General features: G+C 36.0%; 1 protein-coding gene and 1 non-coding gene across 5 annotated transcripts in view; both read left to right on the forward strand.

Moving 5' to 3' along the window:
• Window positions 1–24505, forward strand: part of LOC139971085 (serine/threonine-protein kinase Nek9-like) — a 215683-nt gene that overhangs the window by 129583 nt on the left and 61595 nt on the right. The window lies entirely within an intron of this gene.
• Window positions 20570–20657, forward strand: Trnat-ugu (transfer RNA threonine (anticodon UGU)). Its single transcript has one exon. It is a non-coding gene; the product is annotated as a tRNA-Thr (tRNA).

A 24505-nucleotide genomic window follows, 5' to 3' on the forward strand; every position in this document is an offset into this window, starting at 1 on the left:
CCTAAAACGTCCAGGGCCCCAGGCCCTCCTCCAGGCCCTCCTCCATTCCTTGAGACATTTACAGATAGTTTAATATCATTTTAGAAGATGTTTGTGTGCTGATAACTGTAGAAGATTGGTTCATTTAAGAAGGGGAAAAAAAAACATGTAAAAATATTGATTAATCATGATAATTCACAGTTTGAAACAAGAGATAGAATAAATGCAGAAATAAAAATTTAAATTTCTAATGATAAGATATTCAAACTCGTAACCGGAATCACTATAATTTACAATTTGTAAATTTTTAGTACCGGTAATTGCAAGTCAAATGAGCGTGATGAAGTGTATTTCTCTGAATAAATAGACAAAAGCCTTAATTTGAAAAGAACAAGATGGGCATGAGATAATGCAAAACAACCAAAAAAACAGCTGGAGAAATTAGCATTTTATGTAGGGGAGTATATTTTAGCACAAATTGAGCACAAACTCCATCCCACCTTGCTTTCAAGTACTTGCTGACAAAGTATAGCACAAGATCGATTGCATCAAATATGGGGACAACTTAATGTATGTATTGTTTTAACAAAGTGTAGTGTATATAGTATATATATGTGAGTGTGGGTTTCACAAATTCATTAGGAACACTGTTTATTTGTATAGAATTCATTCATGTAAAATTGTGTATTAAAAAGAAAATAGATTTTGCTGTTACATTTCCACAAGTTTTTTTTTAGATATATTTTTTTTACAGGACACAAAAGTTGTAAGATTCCTAAGGTCTCTATGAAGGTCTCCTGTACTAGCTCATAATTTCTTTGCTGGGTCAATATTAATTTTTATAACCTTGCTTTCAGTTTTGTGTTTTGTGTATGTTTTACTCATAAATTTCAAAACAGACTCCATCTCAACTGAAAAGATAACATATGTGTGTGCATATCAGTCATAATTTAAAATGATAATTTATCAATCCATTATTACAACTTATGAGATAAACACATGCATCAAGCTGTTATCAAACTCAAGAAATCATCATAACTAGCTATTACCTGGCATTACCACACACAAGTATGACTGTTACAAACTCTAGTTATCATACCTGTAAGCCGAAATATATTTGTGCTAATATGCATACACATGAAGACAGTTTCATGAATATTTAAAAGATTATACAACCGAAGGTGAAGGATGGATAATTTGATTATGTGGAATGTTTTGTGATGCATTTTTTTTTTTTTATAGAATTTTTTCTCATTTCTATTTTAGAGTGACACTCATCGCCCTTTCATTGCTTCATTTCAAATGAATCAGAGTTAATGCTGTGTTTCCATGACAAAGTTGTCTGTCCTTTTCAGTCAATGTCTGTTGTTTATTAATGACCATCTGAAGGGCGCAAGGTGAAAGAAGCGCTCAAAGTACATTGGCAAGCAACGTTAACACAAGTTTGATCTGCACCAGTTAGCACAGCAAAAGGTAATGGAATATTAATGAAGAATGCCTTCCCTGCCAGCATTTTTCAATTTATTGATGCTGTTTAGTACGTACTCCTACAACTATGTGTGTTAGCATAGCAGACAAAGAGAGATAGGAATGTTCTGTGTTAAATCTACCAAAGATGGATCAGAACGCTAATTACGTAGTTCAGGATCCATTTCTACAAATAGCAACATTTGAATGAATTATTATGCTGTTTAGTACTTACTCCTAGAACTATGTGTGTTAACATAGCTCAAAAAGAACGAAATAAAGAAATGAATACTCCATGTTGAAACTCCTGAAGATGGACCAGAATACCCTTTACATAGTCTGGGGATCCATATCTACAAGTATAGGTGAAAGCATAGCTCAAAAAGAATGAAAGAAAGACATGAATATACTGATTCATTTACCAAAGATGAATCAGAATGCTTATTAGATAGGTCATGATCCATTTTTACTTGAATATATTATGCTGTGTAGTACTGACTCCAACAATTATTGATCTTAGCAACTAGCCAAAAGCGAAAAGAAAGACAAGAATCATGAATAAACTCTCTGATACATCTTCTAAAGATGAATCAGAATGCGAATTACATAGGTCAGGATCCATTTCTATACTTAAGCAACATTTGAATATATTATGCTGTTTAGTACTTACTCCTAGAACTATGTGTGTTAACATACCTCAAAAAGAATGCAATAAAGAAATGAATACTCCATGTTGAAACTACTGAAGAATTGGATCAGAATACCCTTTACATAGGCTGGGATCCATGACTACAAGTATAGGTGTAAGCATAGCTCAAAAAGAATGAAAGAAAGACATGAATATGCTGATTCATCTACCAAAGATGAATCATAATGCTCATAATATAGGTCAAGATCCATTTTTACTTGAATATATTATGCTGTGTAGTACTGACTCCAACAATTATTGATCTTAGCAACTAGCCAAAAAGGAAAAGAAAACATGAATCATGAATATACTCCCTGATACATCTTCTAAACAAGGGCGTAGGAACCGGGGGGGCTGGGGGGCGCCAGCCCCCCAGTGAAAAATGTGGAGGGGCGGAAGTATCATTCCGCCCCCCGCTTCACAAGTCAGAAAACCCCTTTTTCATTTCCAAATGAGAAAAAAAATCTCATTTGGAGCACCAAATTGCATCTAAGGCCAGGTGAAAATACAAAATTAAGTTTACAAAATGGAGTGGGTGTTGAAGTGTGCTATATTGCACCAAATTGCATCTGAGGCCACCTGGAAATGCAAAAAAATCACCCCTCCCCTTATACCCCTCTCCCAGGTCGGCCATCAGTCTTCAGCCCCCCCCCCCCACTCAAAGGTACCTTCTTACGCCACTGCTTCTAAAGATGGATCAGAATGTGAACTACATAGGTCAGGATCCATTTCTACTTTAGCAACATTTGAATATATTATGCTGCTAAGTACTGACTCCAACAACTATGGATGTTAGCAACTAGCAGCAAAAGAATGAATGGTAGAACTGAGTACTCCTTGATTCATCTTCTAAAGATGTATCAGAATGCCAGTTTGCTGAGGCCATCACCTTTCTGTACATTGGAATCATTCGAGTATATGAAAAAGGAACCCATGTAGGGAAGAAGTGGTTCATGGTAGCAAGAAGTGATGACTTGATACAGTGTATCAAGTATAAAATACTAAGTACTGTATGTGGTAATCAGCTGTCAAAATGGAATATAAAGCGTAAGTGGTTCGTTCTCTCTATGAACTGTGGATGGATTAGACTGCCAGTGTTGTAATCATAGAATGGGGAATTAATATGTTTGATAAACGAAAGAGAGCTGAGCAAAAACAAAAGAGGCCGTAAATGTGACAAAGTTATGTCAATACTGCAATGAAAAAAAGATGTGCGAGAAGTTTGGGGGGTGGGGAGGTGAGGAGGGGTGGTTGTTATGATGACTTAACATCACAGGTATAATATTTTGTGGGGAAAATGTAGGGTCATGTTACTAACTGTGCATACACCTAACAAGTGTATACAGTCTTACATATGTTGAATTATGATATGTCTTTTACTTTTACTTTGTTCTCAGTAACTTGTGAACAAGACAACAATTTTGCTTTAATACTATATATACAGTAATCAAATACATCATATCATATTTTACAACCTCCTTTTCCCAATTTTTTAAATTTTTTAAAAAAATTGGGGAGGAAGAAGGTATGCAAGTCCATACATCTCTTTAGTTTTCTAATCTGATATTCTGTCATCAACCCTTTTTGTCATTTGATTAGGAGGCAGTGGAAAGATAACAAAGTTGCTAATTGCTAATTTCCATCTGTGAATACATTATATTTTATGAATGCAAGGCCAACCATTTGATCAGGAAACAAAAGAAGGCAAAATAGATTGCATAACTCACTGCTTCTCATTTGACTTCATTATGATTTCAAACAGTAAGCAAAACTTACCCTGCGTTATTAACTCTCTGTATATTTCATGTTCATATTTTTAGTAGGAGGGAGCATCTCATGGATAAACTACCTTTTAACAAAATTATTGGTTGCTTCCCCCCCCTTTCATGAGGAATATTTTCATGTAGTATCAAATGCAAATGAAATGGCTATAAATAAGTAGAATTAGGGTATTTTAAAATAATCAGGATGTAAATAGGACTGACTAATTAATGGAGGTTGAGCAGCTAATAGTCGGATGGTTTTGTGGCAGGAAGAGAGGAACATGTTGAGAGGTCAGAGGTCAGTGTCCATTCTCCTTTGGAAAATGTTAAAAAAAGTGGGGGATACTCAAACTACTGAAACATTTATCTCCCCCTTCCTACTCTAATCTCCCCCTCCCCCCGTTCTTCCCTAATTACCCCTTCCTTACCTAATCCACCTTCCTTCCCTAATCCCCACTCCCCCTTCCTTCCTTCTCTAATCTCCCCTTCCTTCTAATGTTCTGGTTTCTTCTCATCAAAATGAATACTGACAAACGAATCTCTTAGAAATGGTTGTCGAAATTCATCATGTTAATTCACATGGGACAATCTTTAGTATTAAAGTTTATCTAGAGTTATTGAAGGCCTCAGTAAAGAAAAAAAGGAAACTAAAACTTAGCCCAAAAAAGGAAAAGGGAAAAAGAAAAACTCTTTTACATAATTGCCAATGAAACCCGAGGCAGAGGTGATTGGTAGTCATTTCCTCGCTGCATTTATCCGGCGGCAAAGTCTCTTCATGCGTGGCTCCTCGGAATTAAAGAGAGCCATGCAGTTTCAAGTTTCATGGTAATTGGCAAAGTAAAGCCAAGTCGCTTATCCTGTGACTTGTTCCTATCAATTTTTTTGTCTTCTTCCCTTCTCTTAATTCCCATCTGGATTTTCCCCGAAGAATAAATTACTGACTACGCATTTTACTTGTCATCTCTTCATACACGCTGTAAAATATTCAAGGTGTTTAGTGTCCATCAATGAAGTGGGAAAAAGAAAGGAGTAAAAAAAAAAACTATTTGGTTTTATCAAAGAACTCTTCTTTTTTTATGTACATTTATGTATTTAATCCACAAAGACATCTTTAAAGAGTCTCAAAGTTGAAAGTTCCTGGCCTCAAGTCAACCATGAGATACATGTCTTTGAGCTTTATATATATTACCATGAAATGATGGGGTGTCGAAGTAATAGGGGTGAGCATCATTATTAAAAATTATTATTTGTGCAAAGAATATGACCTAGTTATGGAATGAACGAAAAACAATTTGACACACTTTCTAATCCAACACCGTGAAAATGTGTTATATACATGCAACATCAAAATAGGCCGATTTTAGTGCAAAGAAGTTCCTACACATTTATCCAAGTTAAAATATCCTAGATAATCTAAAGTTTCAGAAACAATGGCTGTGTTCAACGCACAAAGTTAACATTTATAAGTGCTTCCAAATTTTGTGAACTGACATTGATATGAAATGTTTGCCTAACGTTTATCGTTCCAGGTGCAACGTTGAATGTTTATGAAGTCAATAACATTTTTCCAGGTACATTATCTGTACTATAAAACCTCTTTCTAATCTGCAGCTTTAACATAGAAACAAACCCAACCCATCTACTTTTATCTTGAATGATCTATGTGATCTTGAATGATAAGAGATGTGATCTAGACTTTCATCCCAAACCAACAAAGAACATTTGTTATCTATCCTGGATCTCAAACATCACATCTGCTAGCTTACATTTTGCTATCCGATAAAGATTATTTTATAATGAAGATCAACTCATAAATAACATCAAACAATATTAGGACATTAATATCTAGGCACGTGGGCTGATATGTCCTGTTTTTTTTCTCCAAATAGTGTGAAATTAGTGTAATGAGATATTGACACATGTTATCAAATGTCACACTGCTTACAATATTTTACAGGAAATATACGAATGTTGGCAGCAGTGTAATAAAGTTTCCATGAACCCCACGAGAAACACGGCCAGGTTGTATTCTAGAATTCACTGCGGTAACCAGCATTTTCCTCACATCTTGTCAGATCTAATAGTCTGCTCCAACTTGAATTATTCATTTTTTGTAAGTTTGTAAGGTTTACAAAGATAACTTTTCAGAATTATGTCTATAAATACAACACAAAAAGCATTTGCAACATAAGGTGAATCTATGCCCCATACTAATTAGGCAAGTCTTTTAACACAAAGATTGATAAGTTGCCTTTAATGTAGAGTTCAGTTAGAACCAGGTCAAACATGTATTGATTTGTGCGTGTATATATGTAAAAAAAAAATATATATATATAAACATATATATAAACATATATATATATATAAACATATATATAAACATATAAACACATATATAAACATATATATAGAGATTACTTGCATATTGAAGCTGTCCTTCTTTGGATGAAGTGCAAGGAATAAAATATGTAGAAGCTAGCTTTAACTCCTCATCTTCCGCCAACAAAAATAAGTGAAGAATGAAATATGATGAATTAGATTGGACTTGCATCTCGTAATTTGACATTTGTGATGCACAGCACGATCATATGTCCATTCGAAATAGATCCCTGGGAATTATGCAAGCTAAGACACGTTTGTTCTCCCAGCTTCAAATGACTTTCTGAAGGTGATGTGCTCGACTAATTTCACCATAAAAATTGTATGATAGAATATTTCAGTGGTTTCTTTTGAGATTGCATATTAAGCTGAAGTTAATTTGGGTGTCATGTTTGGGTGGGTAAACATCATGGATATCTCTTCCATTGTGAAGTTTATGGGTGGGGGGGGGGGGGGGGTTGTTTGGTTTTTAATATTCCTATAGACATGTATACATGTTAGCCAAACCCTTGTGTGAATAGATGTCTTCACTCTCTTTGTTTCAAATGAGAGAATAAGGGGTATTGCTGAGGTTATATTTCATCAAGTCATTGTTCACCTTCTTATCAACGAGTGGGAGAGTTCTTAATTATAGAAGAAAAAGAAGTTCTGAGGGGAGAATCAGAATCTCATGAAACCTAGATGAAACCAATATGTGTTTAGTTTTTGTCATTGCCATGCAGTGCGATTTGTGAATGTCGCTGCCATGCATGTATGAAAGTTTTTAAAAGGGGAGGGGTGAGGGGGGGGCAGTGAGGAGGTATTTGATGAGGTTGGTCACCTACAAAGAGAAGCCAATTCCTATCTTCATATGGATTTGAATATTGTCCAATGCTGTATGGTTTGTACACTGTGTTGTGGGTATTGACAGTAGCTGCATGTATTGACTGTACACTAGTGTCTAATTATCAAAGGTAGCAAGCTGTGTGTGTATTTTCTGGGATCGATGGTGGTGTCAAACACTTCTGTTACACCTCATACGAAACTAGGTCAGATTACCGGCATCAGATGTTTCTTTGTGCACGAGTCTTCACTCCCTTTAAGACAATTGTTACAATTTGACTTTCACACAGCATGGTGGTATGCCGCAGTAGCTGTCATTACAGCTTTATATGTATAAAGCAGTAAAGAAAAGTCAGGCGACACATGCAATGTAATACCGTATATCACCGTACATAGAAATATATATGTTCTGTGTTCTTAACTGTTCTTATATATTCAAGACAAAAAATGGTTGTTTAATTCATCCCACTAGTAAATATTGAACTATGCATGACCTATAATGTTAGATATGGAACAAGCATTATGACTCACATTTTAGTTTTCATATTCTGCTCCAGTTTCACAAGCTTTTTTGGCTGGGAATCAACAATCCTTTTTTTCTTATTAACCAGATGTTTTGAAAATTCCAAGGTCTTGTTTTTTAATGTCTTTGAAACTTCCTATGAGTACCAGCATAATGCAAGCAACAAAGTCATAAACTGTGTGCTATCTTTTCTCTCATCAAAGCAAGCTAAGTGCATTTATTCTAGCAAACCAAGCAATACCAAAAATGTAAATGATTTCCTCATCAAGTAGAGGGAGAAAAAACAAAACAAGACCTTGCATACTGCATTATAAAAGTGAGGTTGTAATTTAATGTGTGCAGTTTTCATGAGTATTTAATATGCATGAAAATTTAATTGATATTGTGAAGTGAATGTTTATCAGGGTGTCTGGTACACACATATCTATGATAAGAATTCAGACTTTGTTTGAAGCTGGCCAATTGCCATTTAGTCATTTCTTCAATTAGGATGAACCCTCAAATGGAATCTGCGTGGTGGTCACATGGTGAGTATGTGTATATGGTTACGTGGTTGTCACATGGTATGTGTGTATTGTCACATGGTGTGTGTTTGAGTACGGCCACATGGTGTGTGTTTGAGTACGGCCACATGGTGTGCGTTTGAGTACGGCCACATGGTGTGTGTGGTCATATGGTGTGTGTATGGTCACATGGTGTGGTTGTGTGGTCACATGGTATGTGTATGGTCACATGATGTGTGAGTCATCACGTGGTGTGTGTATGGTCACATGTTGTGCATTTGGGAACATGGTGTGTGTGTATATGGTTACATGGTGGTCATACGGTATGTGTATATGTATGTTATAGTTTTGCTTGTAAACATGATATAAACTAAAATATGTTCAAGAAGGTTGAAACAATTATTTCAGTTGCTATGATTATGCCATTAAAATGCTAACACTTCTGTTACCAGAGACATTCGTAATAGAGGAGGGAGGCTGGCAATAATAATACCCTTTCTTCTCCTCACATATTCCTACTACACATATTTACTTTGTTTTCCTTTTCTTTTCTTTTCTTTTTTGTATGTTTTCTGTGTTATGCACACCTGTCACGTAGTTGACATTCAGAGTTTTGAAAGACAAAAACAAGGTTGTGCTGTTGAACTTTTTCTTAAAAGTAGGGTGAAAAAAAACCTAGGTGGAAGTACATGGGTGTGTCTTATACTCTGAGTAATTTGCTTGATGTAATCGAGAAGGGAGCATCTCATAGCAACCAGAACGTGTCTCACATTAGCTTAATTTAAAGCAGAATTAGTCTCACAACCACTTTCACATAACAGATTGAAGTCAAACTTCAAACTGTATTCGGAATGCAGCTTTGGCGAATTTGTTAAAGGGTTTAATACCATTTTTATCATAAAGGGTTGTGAGAAATGTCATTTTCTAATGAGAAATTTATGGAGACCCCCTAACATCAGTTGCTGTTGATAATTGCTTAACCTTGTTCATTTGTTATAAAGCTATTCTTAAGATATATTTGTGCAGCTGTGAAGTATTTTATAATGGCCCATTGCTGGGGGGGGGGGGTAGGGCGGGGGAGGAGGGTTAGGAGTGGGAGGGGATTGAGGTAGGGTGCCCAGGTCCCCAATACTTTTCAGAGCAGAGACTTTCAAATAGGCCTCAATTTTTCACAATGTCATTCAATATTATTTTTTCAATATTGCACTCCACCCCAATACCCAATGTTAGGAGCCCTGTTTTGTAATAACTATAAAATGAGGTATTTGAAATGAAACCTAACAAATAGGTCACGACCAGATATCAAATGAGAGCACTCTGTTCAATTAGCCCTCTCATTTACATAAAAAATGAAATTTTTAATTCATGCACTGAAATCAGGGAATGTATCCAACTTTGTCCTAATATTTCTTTTACTGTCACTTTTGTAAAAACTTCTTGGTCGTGTTTATCTATTTGTAATAAAATGTATCTGCGTAGTATGATGAGAATAGGCTGGTAGCACAGTGAAGTGGATTATACCAGTGCCCATGGCACATACACACAGAAATATTTCAATTAGCTCAAACTCTAAAGTAATGCCTTTCTCACAAACTAGATAGGTTAATGCCCTTCTAGTTCTGTTGCTGCTATATATTGACTTGGCTGAAGGCCAAATGTGACTGGAGAACTATTGGAAATGTTCAAAATCTAAAAACAATTGTAAATATGGGCTGACAGATGGTGATTCTTGTTCTCTTGCCAAAATAGTCATTGTGTACCTCCTTTAATAGTGACATTGTCAACAATGGAAGAGTAACAAAGGGTACCTGACCCTTCTTCTTCTTTTGTAATAATATAATGGTGAGTTTATGAAGTGATAGAAAATGACAATAAAGCTCTCACTAAAGATAATTGTAATTATAGATTATAATGAAAATTTTGATGAGAATGAAATGAATAATGAAATAATAAGTATAATATACAATTAGAATTTATAGTTATCAGTGGCGTAGGAAGGTACTTTTGAGTGGGGGGGGCTGAAGACTGATGGGGGAAGGGTCTAAGGGGAGGGGGTGACCCCCTCCCCTTTTGAATTTTTTTGCATTTCCAGGTGGCCTCATATGCAATTTGGTGCAATATAGCACACTTCAACTCTCACTCCATTTTGTAAAGAATTTTGCATTTTCACCTGGCCCTAAATGCAATTTGGTGCTCCAAATGAGATTTTTTTCTCATTTGGAAATGAAAAAGGGGTTTTCTGACTTGCAGAGCGGGGGGGGCGGAATGATACTTCCGCCCCCCCATATTTTTCACCCCCCAGCCCCCCCGTTCCTACGCCCTTGATAAAACTTTGGGTGTAAACTTTACGGCTACAGGATGTCGTGTTTGGGGTCCATGGCTCTTTGAATGTCCCTGTCGTCGCCAAAAACTAACAAAATGGGTTAGCATGTATTTTGCAGAAGGTACTAGTGTTAGGCTTCTTAATGTATTAGCTTGACATTAGATCTCCAGTAATTTTAGGGTTAAAAAGTAAACCATAAGACATGTTTTTTAGTCTTGAAAAAGCCTGGAATTTTATTTGCTTAAAGGACGCATAACCATGTTTATATACTATATATGGCTATTAGTGTACATGAAGGTGTATTTATATCACATAAAGTTGCACAGCTGAAGATTGTGTTTAGTTACATTATACTCCGTTCCCCCAACAATTCAGTTACAGCAGTTGTGCAGTATTCTGTTTACGTAGCTACACGCAGTTTTTCTGATTCTTGTGTAGATATAAGGTTAGGCTGTAGTTTTTTCTGCTTTGTTCTGCTTTGAAATGGAGTAACAATTAAAGTAATTCTACCTAGATTAATTTTTATATTGAAATAAGGCCAGGCTATAAATACATCTGTTATGGAACGGATAGTAACAAGTATCTTAAAATCTGCCTACTAGATTTATTCTTATATTGAAATAAGCCTAGGCTATAAGTACATCTGTTATCGAAGAGATAGTAACCATTACACTATTAATTCTGCATAGATTAGTTTGTGTATGGAGATATAAAGGCTAGGCTATAGCTACGTCTGATATACAAGAGATAGCAAAGATTAATAACTAATTCTGCCTACTAGATTTAATAAGGATAGCCTTTAAGTACAGCTGTTATCGAAGAGATAGTAACCATTACACTATTAATTCTGCATAGATTAATTTGTGTATAGAGGCTAGGCTATAGCTATGTCTGATATGCAAGGGGTAGCAAAGATTAACTAATTCTGCCTTCTAGATTTATTCTTATATTGAAATAAGGTTAGGCTATAGGAACAATTCCCCTGCTGTTAAAATATAATATGTATGGGCTGACTCAGAATTTCTGTGTTTAACAAAACTAGCACATGCTTTTTCAAGATTTGACCTCTGTAACATCATCATGATGAGTAAAGAATGTTGCTTCTGTTCAAGGATATTAGATATATTGGAGGCAGTTCAATTGCTAGCTCAGCAAGCTGTCCATATTATGCATGCACACATCCACACCATACAGTATATCTGAGATTCTCTAAGATATGAAGTACATTACAGAAAGTCATCCATCTATGCCTTTTTGGCTAATTTCTTGTTTATCAAAGAAGAAAAAAACTGAATTCTTGTGAACTTGGATGTTTTTTGTTATCGGAAGAATTAATTTATGCCGTCTTCATCTTGTTCAGCTTCCGAGAGCAGTATCATATTAAGGGCAAACATTAACATATGACAATTTGATAGGACTATAACTTTTTGGGGTTGGCAATACAAGACAGGGTTTCATACTTCAGAGAAAGAGACAACGGGAGAGAAAAAATAAAATAAATAAATAAAGATGATATCCTTGAACTTGAATAATAATTTTTTCACATTCTGTAGTTTCAACAATTCTACAGGCAAATTTTTTAGTGTTGTAAAATCAAGAATAAGGAAAACAAAGAAACCAAAATGAGTATTAAAGAAGTAATTGAAGAGACTTGAAAAGCCTGAAGGTATCTTCAATTACAAGAAGCTTTCCCTGGTAAATGTCATTGACAGGTGCTCATTTTACTGCTATATTTACTATCTTCATATATAGCAGCTATATAGACATGACATTGAATATCTGTGTAGAATATCTAATCTTTAAAGATTGCATTCATATGAATTTGTTTGCTTTCAATAGAGAGATACCATAGTTTATTGGAAGAATTTAAAGGTTCAGGACAAGTTCTCACAGTGCAGGGGAGGGGTCTTGTTTGAGGGATACCAGGGGAGGGGTCTTGTTTGAGGGGTACCCTTTTCTTTCAGGCTGTGAAAAAACACTTATTTTGAAGGCTATATCCTTGATGCAAATGGTAACAGACTTGAGATTTAATAGCTCTTGCTCAGTGGAAGTTCAGAATAGGTTCAAGCAGCCTGGTGAAACTGGGACATATGGTAGCCATTCATAATCCCAAGTATTATACATCATTTTTAAAAGTTATGTTTTTCTTACTATTCTTTACAGCCTGTCAGCAAAATGATAGCTAACAAGGTCATACTAAGTATGAATACATGCAATCAGCAATGCTTGCACTGGTATCTGTACTAGATTTACAGAATGCTCCAAGTGTGTATGAGTATGAACACAAATCCACAAGGTCATACTAAGTATGAATACATGCAATTAGCAATTCTATAAAATGAGCATAAGTATGGGCTTTATTAGATACTTGACATTAGTCAAATTAATTTCAAATAATGAAAAAATAACTTTCAAGCCAAAAAGAGGGACAAATTTTATGATCAGTTATTTGTGTTGTAATAAACACAAATTACAGAAAATTCTACAAAGTGTTCACTTAAAAAGTTTTTGCAGAATCTCAGCTGAATCTTCAGTTTTTTTACTAGCAAAGTCTGTAATTTTCATTTTGAGATAAATCTACGAGGGATATATTATTGTGACCAACTGAAATCTTATGTTGAGTAACTCCGATCTATTCGGTCAAATTGTCAGAAATTAACTGATCAACAAAAAAAGAAGAAAAAAAAGAAAGCTGAGCGTTAAAAACATCTGTGCCCAAGCTTAGCTGACAATTTTTGGTTCCTTGCTTTTTGCAAAGCAAGGAACCTATGCGTTCAACTTGGCGTGTGTGTGTGTGTGTGTGTGTGTGTGTGTGTGTGTGTGTGTGTGTGTGTGTGTGTGTGTGTATGTGACGCTTGGCTTGTGTACACGATATCTCAATAAGGAAATGATGTATCATGATCAAACTTGGTGAGTGGATAGCCCATAGTAAGAGGAAGATCCCTATTGTTTTTGGTGCGCGCAAAGGTCACCAAAGGTCAGTTAGATGCCAAAAACCAATATATTAAAAACAGCAATAACTCCCATTGACAGGGTCCGACATGGTTGATATTTTGGGAGTAGTTGTGAATGGGGTAAGGCATCGTTTCTAAACATAACGGTAATGTGATCCGAGGTCAACAAAGGTCAATTAATGATAAAAAACTAGTATTTTTGCGATAACTTGAGAACGAAATGTCTGTTAGGGTTGGGAGTTGCTTCAATGTAATCCAATTGTCGACCCGCACCTGGGTGACCCTTGACCTCAATTTGACCTTTGGTGACCTTTACGTGTTTTTGGGGATTTTTACAGTTTTGATGCTATTTTCAGATGTCAAAGGTACCTTCTGAACATAAATGTCAATAGGTTGACCCCGTGTGACCTTTATGTGCGAAGTTATATGGGGTCAAAGTTTTTCGGTCGGAGTTAGGATGGTTGTACAGACTTGTCGTTTTGTTTTTTGGAATCAGGAGATTGAACTACATCTGAAACCAAGGTCAAAAGGTCAAAGGTCACATTAGAAAAAATGTGCTTATTTTGGGAGGAAACGAGCAAAAAAGAAAATGTTTGGTTTTGATGCTAGATTTGGATACCAAAGGTACCTTCCGATCAAAAATGTCAATGGGTTGACACCCGTGTGACCTTCGTGTGCGAAGTTATACAAGGTCAAAGTTAATTTTCAGACATTTAATGCAATAACTCCCAGTTCCAAGGTGTGACGTGGTTGATATTTTTGGACAAGTTGCAAATGGTATAGGGGAATATTTTCAAACTTAACGGTCATGTGATCCGAGGTCACCAAAGGTCAATTAATGTCAAAAAACTAGTATTTTGGGGGTAGAAAATGGGCAAAGAAAAGAATGTTTGATTTTGTATAGTTTGATGCTCTAATTTAGTTCTCATCAATCAAAAATGTCAATAAGTTGACCCAAGGTGACCTTTGTCTGTTAAGTTATATGAGGTCAAAGTTAATTTTCAGACATTTAGTGTAATAACTCCCAGTGCCAAGGTGTTACACAGTTGATATTTTGAGACAAGTTGCAAATGGTATAGGGGAATATTTTCAAACTTAACGGTCACGTGATCCGAGGTCACCAAAGGTCAATTAATGATAAAAAACTAGTATTTTTGGGATAACTTGAGAACAAATTGTCCGTTAGGGTTGGGAGTTGCTTCAATGTAATCCAATTGTCGACCCGCATCTGGGTGACCCTTGACCTCAATTTGACCTCTGGTGACCTCTGGTGACCTTTTTAGTGTTTTAGGGATTTTTACAGTTTTGATGCTATTTTCAGATGTCAAAGGTACCTTCTGATCATAAATGTCAATGGGTTGACCCCCGTGTGACCTTCGTGTGCGAAGTTATATGAGGTCAAAGTTAATTTTCAGACATTTAATGCAATAAATCCCAGTTCCAAGGTGTGACAAGGTTGATATTTTTGGAGTAGTTGCAAATGGTATAGGGGAATATTTTCAAACATAACGGTCATGTGATACAAGGTCACCAAAGGTCAATTAATGGTAAAAAACTAGTATTTTTGCGACAACTTGAGAACAAATTGTCCGTTAGGGTTGGGAGTTGCTTCAATGTAATCCAATTGTCGACCCGCATCTGGTTGACCCTTGACCTCAATTTGACCTCTGGTGACCTTTTCGTGTTTTGTGGATTTTTACAGTTTCGATGCTATTTTCAGTTTTTAAATGTACCTTCTGATCATAAATGTCAATGGGTTGACCCCCATTTGACCTTGGTGTGCGAAGTTATTGGAGGTCAAAGTTAATTTTCACACATTTAATGCAATAACTCCCAGTGCCAAGGTGTGACAAGGTTGATTTTTTTGGACAAGTTGCAAATGGTATAGGGGAATATTTTCAAACTTAACGGTCATGTGATCCAAGGTCACCAAAGGTCAGCTAATGTTAAAAAAGTAGTATTATGGGGGAGAAAATGGGCAAAGAAAAAATGTTTGAATTTTTACAGTCATGCTCTATTTAGGTCTCACCGATCAAAAATTTCAATTGGTTGACCTCCGGGTGACCTTTGTGTGTGAAGTTACATACAAGTTCAAAGTTAATTTTTTGACATTTCATGTAATTAAATCTCAATGCCAAGGTGTGACATGGTTGATATTTTGGGACAAGTTGTGAATGGGGTGGTGGAACATTTTGAAACTTAAAGGTCATGTCATCTGAGGTCACCATTGTTATCATATCTGTTGACACGCTTGTAGGTCTCTTATATTTCTTACATTTGCGACGCCATATTTAGATCTCAAAAGTGCCTTTTGATAAAAAATCCGATCACATTTTGTGATCACAAAAGTGTTGGCTATAGTGTTGGTTACTTTATGGGAACATGTAGGACCACAATTACTTAGACTATTTCAGCCCAATCTTGCTTGATAATATTATGTGTATTGTCATATACCCCAAGCAAGGAACCACAGTGCCCTTGGGTTCTTGTTATTTCAGTCCCAGGATAGATCTACATGGCCGATCAGAACGACACGCGTGGCAGCTCGGTCGAGGTCCTTCTGCACGTAGCCGCGGAGGAATAGTCAGTATGCTAGACTGACGCCATGAATATCTTGTAGTTAGCTGTTGGGATTAGTTGATGGGAATTATTGTCCATTTAGATGAGGTTCTATACAGGGGTCACTGGGCAGTGGAGCTTTTAATTATTTATGTAATATTCCCTTTATCTGCTATCTGAAGGAAATTAAGACCAAATACTGACGAAAACGAGAGGTTTTTTGTTTAGATGCGGTGAGGGATGAAGGCAATTCTTTCTTCTTGCTTCATTTTTCTTCTTCCAGCTAGCTAGCTAGCTTTAACGTTTTGGCAGAGTGCTTTTTTGGGGATTATTTTTCTGTTATCAAACGGCATCGATGTAGAAGATAATTAGAATGTTGTGAGAGAGTAGTACATCTCATGGGATGCATAGAATAAAATATTAAAAAATATGCCAATTATTTTGGAAGAAATGGAGAAATGCAGGGAAATAAATATATCAAGCTTTAATTGAAGCATATTGCTAAGGTTTCTGTTATTCTTATGGTGTAGGCCATTTTAGCATTTCTGGTTGATATTTACGGTTTCATTATAAAATCAAGATTATGTTTGAAAATTATGTTCCAAAAAAATAATAATAATAATAATCCAAATAGTAGTTGCTTGGTAGCACTCTGAATTTTGAGAATCATAACTTTTTGAAAATATTTCCAATTTATACCAATTCTTTCCTCTTCATTCATACATTCCTTCCCTTCACGTTGAGCTAAAAGCTGTAGGCTGACAGTAAACGTTAGGTTGTGCACGATTGCAGCGTGACCTCAAGGTCTATTCCACATAATTCCCCATCAAATATCAAATAATATGCACCCCTCCCCCCCTCATTTTACTCTTTATGATCTTAGCTAGAGAGAATGGTTATTTCAATATTACACCAAAGTCTATCAGCATTGAAGAGGAAATTTTGCATGGAAGGGATAGAGGATATCCGCTTATATAAAAGCAATAGTATAAGTTCATTGACCAGACTACAATTGCAATGGAAAATGGAATATTTGTAGCATTTAATATTTGGGGTGAGTGCCCTTAGTCGCCGTTCTGAACATGTTTGACCGTATGTTATTCACCTTGATGCAATTTATCTTTGTCTCAAGTGGGTTATATTACTTAAAATATATTTGTCTTCGTACTACGGGCAGTTTTGCTTAATTTATGACAAAAATCAATCTTCAAGGACACCAGAAAGAGCTCTACACGCACAATGTTAATAATAATAAAACAAAACGAAAAATGTAACAAAATAAATATCTTGTTTGCAATCCTTTCTTAATATCAAATTTTATTGCTGTACCTGGCCTTATAAATTACTTCCGGACATCTGGCCAATTGTAAGTGCAATCTGCATCTCTCATGTCAATAACTATAATAAGCTGGTTTATTTTAAAAACTAGTACAATTACACTTTTAAGATATCTGCCGCCATCATTTCTTGACGTCTACCACCAAGAAAGGTCGTAGAAATGATCAGAAGTAATAAACTATTGAAAAGAGAAAATAAGAAAAACATCAGCTACGAACGATGAGGTAGTACAATTTTTACAAGGTTAATGAGAAATCATGTTACCATGCTGATGTAATAGGGCCAATTGGTTTAAGCATCATATGATGTCCTTCCCCACATTCGTTAACATGTTGTTGTCACTTTTATTTTTATTCTTTCATTTTATCAGTTTAAGTATCGAAAGAGATACCCAAAGACCTTACCAGCAAGATAAAAACAGTATGGATCGATTAGATATTGAAAGATGAACGTCAACACACAATCATCACCTTTTCTAAGGTACTTTTCCAAACAGTGAGAAGAGGGCGGGAGGGGGGGGAGGGGGAGGAGGGGAGTAGTTCTATATAACTTGCAAGTTAATATCATTGTTTAAAACATGTCATGTCAGAGATTTAGTATATTGTTAGTGTGTGATTGTCAAATGAGCTAATATTACCCTTCTTGAAGTGAGTTTTCATTTGTGTTTATTCCTTGAAGAAGAGCATGCCTAACTCCATCATCTACAGTGTATATGAAACTTATCTTGGTGACTGACAACTTCCTGACATATCTAAGGAAAAAAGCCTCGACCTATTTTGGGAGATACAAGGGAATTAAAAATTGATTATTTTTAGAGCCACCTTCATGTAATTGCTAGACCTGCCTCTCTTACTTCCATAAAGCATCCTATCCCTGTCGGCATCAGTCAGGGGCTTTAGGATCTCTCCTTCTACCTCCCCCCCCCCCCTCCCTCCCGCTTTGAAATCCAGGTGCACTTAACCGAAACCTCTCCTTTCCCTTTGTTTTTATTCGCATATTTACAACTTTGAGTGCAAACATTGTTAAGATTCAAACCAATGTCAGTTTAAAGGTTTTGTTTATTTTATAAAAAATCAATATTCTACTCAGCATTTGCGAATCCATCTCTCTATTAAAGGGAGTAAAACAGTGTATTAATCGGCTATTGAATATTCAAGACTACAGCTCTGTGATGTCATCTTTAGACTTGTTCAAGTCTTTAGTCTGAATGTTCTGTGACTATGAATTAGTTACATTAAAACTGTAATATCTCCAAAACTGGAATAAGAGTTTTTCTCAGCTGTTTTGGGAGAGGAAGGGAGAGACCCTATCATGTAGTCTAGTCATCATAGGTTAGGTTAGCTTCAAGGTCTTCTCATTTAATTTCACCCTGAAAGTAATACATATAATACATAATACATAGCCAGTAGGCACTGTATACTGATCACAGCAAACGCCAATATTAACCTCCTAATACATTATCACCAATATTGGCAATACCAAATTTGTGTAAAACAAACCTATTATAAAGGCAAGGATTATATAGTAATTCTGTTTTAAGACTATAATCTTTAGATCCTATAATATGTAGGAACTTATATAGTAATTCTGTTTTAAGACTATAGTCTTTAGATCTTAATATATAGTCAAGCAGGAACTTCAAAATCAGAAACCTCTGCAAGTTATAGCTAGGTGTAAAACATAAACATCTCTGTTGCAAAGAATCAAGGTTGATAATGTTTACTGCTCTTTAGTATGACTACAAGAATAGTTTCCTGCCTCAACCAATTATCTTAGTGCCATTTCTGATATTTTTAATTTTCCTAGTCAATTTTCCATTGTTCATGTACTTGTAAAATATTGATTGTTTGAGTATTCATTGTCTTTCAAATGGTTTTGCTAAAGTTTCTCCCCAAACTATATGATCATGTTAAGTAATAAAGATAATTATCGCATACAATTTAGATAACCAAACAAGTCTTTATTAAGTAGGTATTAACGGGCCGGGGGGGGGGGGGGGCACGAGGAGGCATGAGTGATAGCGTATGGACCAACTCGGACATGTGGAAAACTTCACTGTTCTAGTTTTATATAAAGGGGGGGTCTAGGGGATTGGACCCTTCTCCCAATCAATCCACCACAATCCTCCCTCCCCCCACCCACTCCCAATCCTCCTATACAGTGATGACATCTCAAAAATGTTTTGCAAGAGATTCATAATTAGACCAATACATAACACATGCATCTCACATGAATGTAGCCAGAATGAATTCTACAATGATTTCTTCACAAGATAGGAACAGGTCACAGTGGACCCCATTCCACCTCTTCGTCCCCACGATCCCCCCCCCCCCCCCCAAATGAAACTATCCTTTTTTAAACGTGCCAGCTCAGTCATAACCTACCGTATAGTCGAACAAGTTTTTCCCCACCAGAATAATTCATCAAGTGTATTATTCCTGCCATCAATATATCCCATCACTACCTTAACACCAATAAATATAAAACCATGCTGCTTTTATCTCCCTCATTTATATTATAAATACATAAAAGACTTCACTATCATTTATACTGAAGAGCTCCTCTAATAATAATGCCAAATATTGCTTTATAGAATGAGAAATTGGCTGCTTCTTTTTCGTTTTAAAATTTACTTTATTAAGTGACCTTGGATTGCATTAAAACGCTGGCCTGGATATTAGAATTGATGACAAATAGCTGGGTTCAACATCAATGTACTCCTGTGAGGACGAAATCATTTTAAGCATCAGCTTCTGTGTCCCCGCAGGTGCAATGCTCTTGGAGACAAAAATTTGTCAATTTTAACAATCTGAGTTGCATTTTCTAAATCAAGTGGGACTGTTGTATTGCTAGATATATTCTAATATAATAAGTGATTTGTGGTTGCGAGCAATTTGAAGAATGTAATTTTTATCATATTTGGTTGTTATGAAGTTTGGTAGAATAATATCATATTTTTTATGGATTTAGCAGAATTTATTATTTTAATAGAATATGCGTTAGACATGAAGAAAGAAACCGAGGAGTTTATCATCAAGTTTGCAATTCAAAGGATAATTCCTAAATTTTTAACATAATTTGAAAGCAAAGAAACCATGCCATGGTACTAATGTATGTTATTGTGTCATTAGATTAATACTCATCAGTTGTAAACTGTAAGGACTTGTCAGCCAAAATTTCATCTTTTCATAATCTCAGGGACTCAATTTTCACATAGACTGGCGCCCCCCCCCCAGCCAAGAAATGGCTATAGGGATCGTCACCAACCCAGGGCTGGATAGCTCAGTAGGTCAGGTAGAGCGCTGGACTTGTAACCCAGAGGTCACCAGAGGTCACTGGTTTGAATCCAGTTCTAGCCGTAAATTTTGTTGCTCTTTTCCATCGGTTAAAATGTCCTAGTCAGTTTTCCATTGTTCATTTACCCATATTTGTTAACCGCTACATGGTCGATTGAAGTTAAGGTATATACCCCCTATTCCCTCCCACCCCCTCCCCCCTCTTCCCCCCCTCCTACCCTCCCCTCACCTCAGTACTATTAATGGTACTATCCTTCAGTAGAAGAAAATTCATTATATAAAAAGAAAAATGAAAGTTTGGCACAAAGAGAGAGAAGAAATAATATCAGCCAATAATGAAATATTTTACTTCGCTGTCAATTTTAATTTTTCATTTGACAGTGTTTGCACTATCCTTAAAATGTAATTTAATTTAAACCAGCATTTCTGAGTATCTGATATATATCTGGTCTTCAGACCATAAAGATAAATGCTACCTTTCCCACAGATAAACAGTGGGAAAGCGTAGAAGTATTCTCGTCAATCCATCGTCCTAGCTGCTGTTCCCGTTCCAAACTATCAATTATTAATATTCCCGCTTGTTAATCTCATTACTGCTCCCCGTTTTGTCAAGGGTATTGTATGATAAATTTGCAGACACGACAGATGATAATTGCACGTGGCATGTTTAAAGCTTACAGCGGCCGAAAGAGAGAAAGCCAAAAGTTGAAAAAATTAAAAATTGAAACGTCGAACGTGAGGGCTCTCGTCGTCGGGAGCAGAGATTACTTATATATCATCCAGGGGCCGAGTACTGCTTCGTGCAGGACTATAGTTCGCAATACCGTATCGCAACGAGGAATCCAGCGATTGCGTGCCAGTCGGCGATTAATAATCCCGGCTGTGCGCACCATCATCGGAGTCTCCTGCTTGACTAATTAGAGACATTGTTTGCGTGTAACATGGTTCAGTTATCGTAGGAGGTTGGGTCAGGCGATGCTCCTCTGCTTTATCCCGTCATGCATACAATGGCATGACTGAGGTGGTAAGGCTATTGTGACAATATTGTAGACAGCTGATAGATACATATTTATTAACATATAAATTTACTGCAATATAATAAGCTAAAGTACACAGCTGTCTGTTTAAAACTGTTCGTTACAGACAGTAAGCTTATTAAAAAATACTGAAATGTGTAATTTGATGGTTGATTTATTTCACTCTCAAGACAATTATTTATCATTTTCTTTCTCCCCGCTTCTTGTCGTTTTTGATTGGGTGGGGGGTCCTTGGGGAGAAGGGGGAGATCTTTAATGGGTAGCATCACTGAATAAAAAGCCTTATCTCACTACAACTAAGTGTATATCTTGATATCTGGATCCATGTCGTTTGTTAAATTACATATATTGATGTTAAAGACACAAATATGACAGAGTTGAAAACACCTTTAATTAAATCGGCAGCGGTACGTAGACCACCATTTCCAAATTAAGTTTACGGACCTTTTAAACAGAACAATAGGAAATGTGGGTAACGGAGATGTTTATTCGTGGCAGAGTCAAAATTATGCACAAATACGTATCTACTGGTACAACAAGCGCTGGAAAGTTCATTGATAAACTGGAAAGGAGTGGTACATGTCTGATGGTAGTAATTTTTGCATCGTAACTTGATCACGATCTGGAGGATGGGGACAAAATGATGTTCTTGCAAGATGGTAGATGGGAGAAGGTGTGAGGAAGGAGGAGGGGGGGGGAAGGTGAGAAGAAGAGGTGATGTTGATAGTGGAGAGATTGGTTAAGGACAATTAAAAGCCATCCCATCAGTTCTTCTCTGTAGAAAGCAATCAAACATAAACATGACATGGTACAGTCAAGAGAAATAAACTAAATGTAGAGTTACTGACAAATTGCAATTGAAAAAGAGAAAGAAAGGAGATAAAATGGGGGGGGAGCGGTGGGGAGGGGTGGGGAGGGGAAACAAGTGATAAGGAGTGATATCTCATCTGCTTTGACATGCAACCTCCATTTATATTGTCAATTTATACTTCAACCATGTGACCACTCTATCTGCACAGGTCTACATCCATCATTTAATTGAAAGTATGTGGATTGTAGAACATTGATATGTCTTCATATCATCTCAAATGTAAATGAAATCAGTGCGATCTCCAGCCATGCCCTAAGTTAATAGAGGGCGCTGTCATATCGGTCCTTATAATCTAGTTACGCTAAAAATTTGACAAGTTACTGTCTCTGATATCATTGAGAATTCCTATTTGAGGAATCTCTGAGAGACATTTCTGAGTAAACTACCTGCATATTCCCTAATTCACCTGTTATCTCCCCCTCCCTCTCCCCCCACCACCCCCCACCCGCTCCCCCAGCCCCAGTTCAACTGATGACAAGGCTATTTGTAGATACCGAACAGAGTTGAAAATGTGTTGTAAGAAATTATCAAGTAATATTTTCTCATATATGGAAGCTTCCACTAAGTGATGATAAAGCAGCACATTATTATTACATTAATGCCAAGCTTTCTGCTTTTACCAACCTCGTTGAATTATTCTTTAATTATTAATTACATTACTAACAGGAAGAAAACGATACGACATGTTTATACTTTTGTTTGAACTGTTAAAGAAGGTGAAGAGCCTTTCCCAGGGGTTTCCGGCAACCCATGTTTAACGGTTTGAAACCGAAAAGTACATTGTGTCAATTTTGTTGATTCGTTCATGTGTGCATTGACATTCTTTAATCATCAAGTTTATGCCGTTCATCTCATTTTTATTAGTGTTTTCCTGCTCGGTTATACAATTATCGGGTGCTGCAGGGCACTTAAAGATAAGACCTTTAGTAATCTATAAGTACAATTTCCTCTTTTCATAACTTTGATGCAACAGAAGGGAAAAAATAAACAATAAAACTTTGCAAAGGATTTCACCATACCATCTGAAACGGTTTTACGCAGCAACAAATATGAAGCAGACATAAGTGCCCCGGTTTGGCGTCGGTTCCTCAAAATGTGAAATTTTCTTGAAAAGATGTCTTTTCAGACCGGTAATGGCCAGGATTTAGAAATTTACTGCCCTGGTTTTTACCAGCTAATATTTATCAGCTCTTTCAACATTTTATGGAAATTCTCATGGAAATCCCAGCTATATATCAAATAATTGAGGTCAACTCTGTATTAATCCCAGACAGATTTAACCTATGAGTTTCCTGCTGATGGAGGAATTACCATTAAAGCCATCATTTTAAATTTATGAAAAAAATGGATCAAACTTAAAGAAGCTCCAATTATGTATTACAGAGCATTAGCTGAACTACTCAAGCTTACTTCAAAGTTAACAAGAAGATTTGTTGGTTTTTTTTTTTTTTTAAATCAGTGGTCACGTTGGTTTTGGATATGATTAGTAAGATTTAATTCTAGCATTAGAAGTGGTAATTATTTAAACTGTCCAATCAATGATCAACGAGCAGTGAAAATAGCACGGTTGTGAAGACATATACCTTCTCAATCGATCCCTGGGAGTAATTTTCAAGGTCAGGGCATCCACAAAGAGATTTAATATTTGATGAGTGCGAAGAAAGGAAAAAAAGAAATTTGAATTGTTGTTGACTTAACAAAACAAAAATTCTGATATCATATATATAGATATCATATAGATAGATATCATATATATAGATATCATATAGATAGATATCATATAGATTGATATCATATATATAGATATCATATAGATAGATATCATATAGATAGATATCATATAGATAGATATCATATAGATAGATATCATATATATAGATATCATATATATAGATATCATATAGATAGATATCATATAGATAGATATCATATAGATAGATATCATATAGATAGATATCATATAGATAGATATCATATAGATAGATATCATATATATAGATATC

The sequence above is a fragment of the Apostichopus japonicus genome, chromosome 8 (assembly GCF_037975245.1).
Source record: "Apostichopus japonicus isolate 1M-3 chromosome 8, ASM3797524v1, whole genome shotgun sequence".
NCBI classification, from domain to species: domain Eukaryota; kingdom Metazoa; phylum Echinodermata; class Holothuroidea; order Aspidochirotida; family Stichopodidae; genus Apostichopus; species Apostichopus japonicus.